Here is a 6,000-nt window from a genome sequence, read left to right as displayed (position 1 = left end):
TTATACATAAATATAAGTACATAATTTATATTATATTATACATAAATATAAGTACATAATTATATAATAAATATAAACATGATAGACATATACATAAGAGAGATAATTCAAATTTTAATTAATACTTGTAATAACTGAGGAACTATCAATCCTTTACAGATGAAAAACAGAAAAGCTCAGGAAAGTTAAAACAATTCATCCAAAATCACAAGGTCAGAGGCATGACTGATTCGAATGGTCGTTTTACTCCTAGCACCACTGACCTTCTCCTTGATAAACTGACCTCACCCTTATTCCACCTCCAAGCATCACCTGCTCGGCTTCCTTTCCCTTCTAAAGATCTGAATCTCCGCAATCTTCTGGACCGTCTTCTCGAGTTTTACCTCTTCCAAGAAATTTTCCCAGAAGAGCGAAGCTTTCAATCACGTTTCTCAATATGCTCATGTTCTCTGGGGCGCATGTTACGCCGTGTGTCTGTGTGTGCCCCGTGTGTGCAGTCATGTATTATGAAGTTCTGATGACATTCTAAGTTTCTACATGATTAAATTCCGAAGTCCTTATCCTCTGCCACTTTAGTTGCTACTCTATAGTTGCTACTTTAATACGAAACATATCAGAGGGATTCATAAATATTTGGCTACTGGTTCAAATTTTTCCTTATACTTTAATAGGAAAGAGAGATGTACTTACAGTCTAACCAGATTGGTGAGTCCTCGAAATATGTCTGCATTCAGACATCCTATTCGATTATTTGTCAGATCCCTAAGGAGAAAGGGGAAAAAGTGTCTTCAGTAAGTTCTCTTGGGTGATGAAGGTTTCATGCATTCAATATTCAAGAACGGCACCCAAGCACCACACAAAACTTTTCTTTTCAGCACCTCGGACATATTTACCTACCGCAAGTGAGATACGGTGGCACCAACAGGGGAAACAATCCTTGCTTGCGCCTACTTCTGGCCTATACTGACTAAACGCTGTTTAATTAGAGTGTCGTCTATATTTCAAGACTTTCCTCCTATAAAATGACGCAAGATAAAACTGGACTAGTACAAATGAGACTCAATATTATCTTACTGTCTGTGATGCGATTCCTTAGATGACCTAAACGGTTGATTATGCTGGGAGAAATAAGAGGACAAAACCTCGACCAACATCTAACGGACGATGGGCAAGAGGGCAAATTATCGAAATGAATGCTGCATCCTTCACTTCCTCATGAACATCCGGAACGTAAAGCTTTCTAACTTCGCTTCTTAAATATTCCGAAGTTTTGAGTGTAACGAAAACGCAACTGAGTCAGCTTTTACTTTAATTTATCCATCATTTAGTCTCCAACCCAAATTACTTAATATCTAGGTAATGGCCCAATTGTTTTTTTTTCCAGTCACTCCTGACTTTGTATAGTTCCCATCAAATGTTACTTTCTAAATATTTTTTCTTCTCCTCAATCCATGGAACTTTTTGTTTTTTATCTACGTAAAATGTTTGGTAAATGTTTTGTTCTTTCTTCACTATTTTTCTTTACACCAAAGACAGTGAACACAACTTTACACATTAATCAGGAGATTACATTTTAATTGGGAGATAATAACTTATAATTTCCGTAACCTTCAAATAAAATGGCATGGTTTTCATTATTTTTTATCAGTGGACTTAGTAAACTATAAATATAATGATCTTCGTTTTTACCAGTTCTTAGATTTATTCGTCGCTTTAAATCACGATAAAAGAATTATTCGTCACTTTAAATCACGATAAAAGAATTAGAACAAGCTTTCAACACCAAACTTTCAAAAATATTTTTATCACATTTTCTTCAATATCCATATTATTCACTGTAAGGGAGTACCGCACATTCTTGGAGTTATACTCTGAGTTACACTCTTTAAAGAAACGATTTACACCACCCACTTCTCAACTATAACGGTTGGATTCTAAATTGTATACTTGGTAACGGAAGAATATGTATTAGTCTGATGACAATTTATAAGGATACGGCATTTGAATCAGGTGTCTGCCTACTCACTAAGTTTTTCGCTCAGATATTTCATGGCTTAGGTGATCCTGGTGTCCCATAATTTCGTAGCTCTGCCTTCATTACAGCAATGTTTGATAAAAGAACCTTAAGCAATACAAGTCTTTATCTGTGCTTGCTATTCTCCAGCTCTTCAGACTATTAAAGCTAAGTATTTAATCATGCAGGACTTTTTTTTTTAAATTCCAGCTGATTTTCCTTTTATTTCTGGGTTTTACTGGCTAAGAAAATGAAGCATCATCTTGTGAATTGTTGCTTAAACAAGCATTTCTGGGCTCTATTCATTATCTTGTCTCAATTCTGAGCGTTAAATGGTGTAATTACCATTGATTCTTTGGGTAACGATTTCATTATAGCTATATCTATTTAAAATAGTATTTAGGTATTGATAATGGGTGTTCATTCGGGTTGAGAATCAGCGTGAATTTGTTGATAAAGCAAAAAGAGACAATGAATAGGTCTAGCTTCTACCTACTTCTGGTAGTTTATTCTGCAGAAAGCCACTGAATCTTCCTGATTCAAACTAATAAAGGCAAAAAGGCATGGTACACTTACAAAAACACTTTACGTGTGGTTGCCAAGTGATATGCACAAATGAAATGAATGATTTTAAGTCTCCATAAGAAAAAGTGCCTTACCTATAAGCAACTATCAAACATTACTACTGCAGAATATCTTTATATCTCACTGAGTTTACATATAAGGCTCTCTCAGCTTGCAAACTGGATACTGTAAATTCAATGACAAATCAGCTGTTTGGAATTAAGAATATATTTCCTAGTGGGAAGAACGTTATAAATGGCAATTACATTCCTAGGCAAGAACACAAGAGACTACTTAACGTGTAACGCAATGAAAAATGCAAAGGCAACTCCTGGTACGATATTAGCAATTAAATGCTACTGAACAAGAAATGCATGTATTTATTTTGAATGGCAGGACTTGATAAATTATTTACTGAAGAATAAAGATCTAGATGGAGAACCTAAGATAATCTGCAGTGTCTTTAAAACATCCGAATGTAACTGCTATTTATTAACAGTCCAATTTCCTTCAGCCTCTTTCTTGACATGAAGATACTGTTAGCATTAATCATCCTAATAAAGAAAAAGCTTCCTTCCAAAAAGAGGTGAATACAGTGGTGTGGATCACAGAGGGAGAGAATAAGTGATCCTGTCCAGCAGTGTCATGTCCCGTGGAAAAAAGTGTTGGAGGGAAAAATATTCTAGAAGTTCTCACACTGGAGCATCAGAATCACGGGGAGAGACAGTTAAAACAAAGATGGTTTGACCTTGGCCCCAGAGTTTCTGATACAGCAGGTCTAGCACCTAACGCTCTTGCTTCCTATCTAAGGACTCACGTTCACAGGCATAGGTTCAAACCGCCCCATCCAAACATGGTGTCAGTTGCCCCCAGTAAGAAGCGCAGAGAGACTGACACTTGCTGTTATAAATCAAGTTCATCTAGCTGCTGCCCTCCACTCCCTAATCACTGTTTCTGGAGGCTGCTTGCAGCCTGCTCAAGGCTGCGCTCCATACTCCTGCCTATGCTGGTCTGGCTGAGGCCCGACAGCTTCTAAGACACTTTGCAGCCAAACTCGAGCCACCGCTCCATCTCTTTACAAGCAGATTCAAGTCCATAACCAGGCTCCTGGTCTGTGTATGTGATCCCACTAGACTGCAAACCCTTAAGGGGTCCCCGGATTACCTTTGTATCTCTGGAGTCTGGCTCATTGTTGGGCACAAATGGCAAGATTTTAAATCATTAATAGAAAGGAGCCTCAACTGATACGGCATTTACAAGAGAAACAGTCTGAATGTATCCACAGATGATGACAGCTGGCAAAGCCAATACAGCAATAATTTTATTAGCATAAGAGGGACACAACTATCTACCACCAAACAAATCAAATTACTATACAAATTAACAATCTTCTAAGCCACTTATAGTATATATTCTGTTTTCTATCATAAATTTGGCCTGGTGAACTTCTAAATATCATTAAAAACCCATTGTTCTTATTGTGTCAAACTTAAAGTAGATGAATGGTTATTTCTAAAAGAAACAGTTCAAATTCATAAGCAAGCAAGTCAAACACTTACAATCTTTTTAGCGATGACAGTCCCCAAAAGGCACCTGGATCTATACTACTAATAAGATTATTTCGGAGATCCCTGTTAAAAATAAAATAAGTTATTTACATATCAACACTGTAACACATATTTAGGCACAATGTTATACAGAAAACAATAATAATAGGAGAAAACTGAAGCTGAAAAGATTAAGCCAAGACCACCCCAGAGTAAGTGGCAGAGCCAGAATTCAACTTCAAGAAACCTTGTTCCAAAGTCACTTGTTTTGGTCAATATAAGAATAAAGTTATATGTCAAAAAAGATACGTGTAGCATATTATTCAAACTCAAAGTTAAACTACAGTCCTATACATTATTTCTATAATTTCTTTATTAGTATGTTATACTTTAGTTATCAAAATAAATGAGTGACTGCATTTATGACAAACATAATAAAGTCATATTGTTTTAAACCACTTCAGAAATTACACACTAAAATTCATATTTGGTTGTTCAGAAGCCCCTCCCTGGGCTTCTATGGTTAGTTTTTCTTTAAAATAAACGTGATAGTTCACAACATATGGCTCAAGGCAAAGATCCACCAGCCCCCTACCCAATGGCATCTGATGGCGGTCACAATTGTCTCCCATTCTTCTTAAGCGTGTGGTCCTTCCATGTCAGTACACTGTCACTGGGGGGCAGCAGTGAGTGCCACAGCCACGCCCCTCCACCAAGGTGGATTTGGGCTGCCTGTTAAGGCTGCTGCTCTCCACTGGGTGCCTGGGCTCAGCAGAAGACTCCCAATTCACCCCATATGAGAGTCTGGGGCGCCCTCAGAGAAAGCTGACAGCATTAGGAGGGCTCAGAACAGAATGAAGCTCATTTCCCCATGACACAGTCCAGCCAGCAGCTGGCTCTGAGTGACACCCGAGGTGGGTGTCACTTACTCATAACCTCGTCCACTGAAGTCCCCGGTGGCCTCTGGTCAAATCTCAGAGCACCTGAAGTCGGACTGTGGACAGACACTCTTCCCCACATCTCCCCCTCCTTCTCGACCTAACAACTGCGGCTTCGTCTCTTCCAGGCAGGTGTGCGCTCACACTCCTTGTGGTACACAAGGCTTCGGGACACACACAGCGTTGGTGGAACGATCCGGAAACGCGAAGCGATACTCAGTACAAACCTAGGGTAGCAGGCACCTCACATTAGCAGGTTCCTGACTTCGCTGAGATTTCAAAGGCCTTCCAGGAAGAAGATCCTGGGCCAATGGTGCCACCTGCGATCATGAAACCGAGGTGACAAGTCTCTGGGACCTTTTGTTAACTATGGCTCTATCACGGTCATCCTCGCCTGTGCCTAGGCCATCTACATCGAGAAAATTCCTCAGTTCGTCGTCTCAAATCCCTCCAACTCAGACAGCATCCAACTTCCCTGGTCCACCTGTGCTTTTTCAGGACTCCGAGGGGGTCTTACTACCACGAACATCCATCTATGCATTTTCTTCCATTTGATGAGGAAAGTGATTCGATCTTACTGTCCCGCGAGCTCATGACAACTGTTTTGAAGCATGACCCGCTTGGTAACAGCCTATTTCTTTTAACAGCTCATCCTAACTATTGATACAGACAAGTTACTGGGGTTGGTTTCTAGGTTTCCTAGAAATTTCACAAAAACGTCCTGATGAGATTGGCCCTCTGCTCGCTGAGGTGGCAAGTCATTTCCAGTGAGCCCGACATTCCCATGTGTCACTGACACTGTGGCTTCCCACACTGTCCACGCTGTGTGGTACGTGGCGATAGAGATCGCTTAGAAATTCTCAAGAACACTTCTCTGGAGGTACAATCTGTGACTCCGGGGAACGTCATGTGCTCCAGCAAATCCTGTCTGCCTTTC

The 6,000-nt window shown here is 39.7% G+C and overlaps 1 protein-coding gene across 2 annotated transcripts in view; it reads right to left on the bottom strand.

Moving 5' to 3' along the window:
• The window catches only part of ADGRA3 (adhesion G protein-coupled receptor A3), a 99,792-nt gene that overhangs the window by 60,837 nt on the left and 32,955 nt on the right, over window positions 1-6,000 (bottom strand). Inside the window, exons 3-4 of one of the 2 annotated variants that reach the window (XM_006918961.2) lie at window positions 4,138-4,209; window positions 691-762 (exon numbers count right to left, since the gene is read on the bottom strand). The gene's annotated coding sequence lies outside the window, so the exon portion shown is untranslated. The remainder of the gene's footprint in view (window positions 1-690; window positions 763-4,137; window positions 4,210-6,000) is intronic. The other variant, XM_025051781.1, reaches the window with a different exon arrangement.

The sequence above is a fragment of the Pteropus alecto genome, unplaced genomic scaffold (assembly GCF_000325575.1).
Source record: "Pteropus alecto unplaced genomic scaffold, ASM32557v1 scaffold5, whole genome shotgun sequence".
Classification (NCBI taxonomy): domain Eukaryota; kingdom Metazoa; phylum Chordata; class Mammalia; order Chiroptera; family Pteropodidae; genus Pteropus; species Pteropus alecto.
The sequence above is the reverse complement of the archived record's forward strand: the minus strand, read 5'-3'. Positions and strand labels throughout refer to the sequence as shown.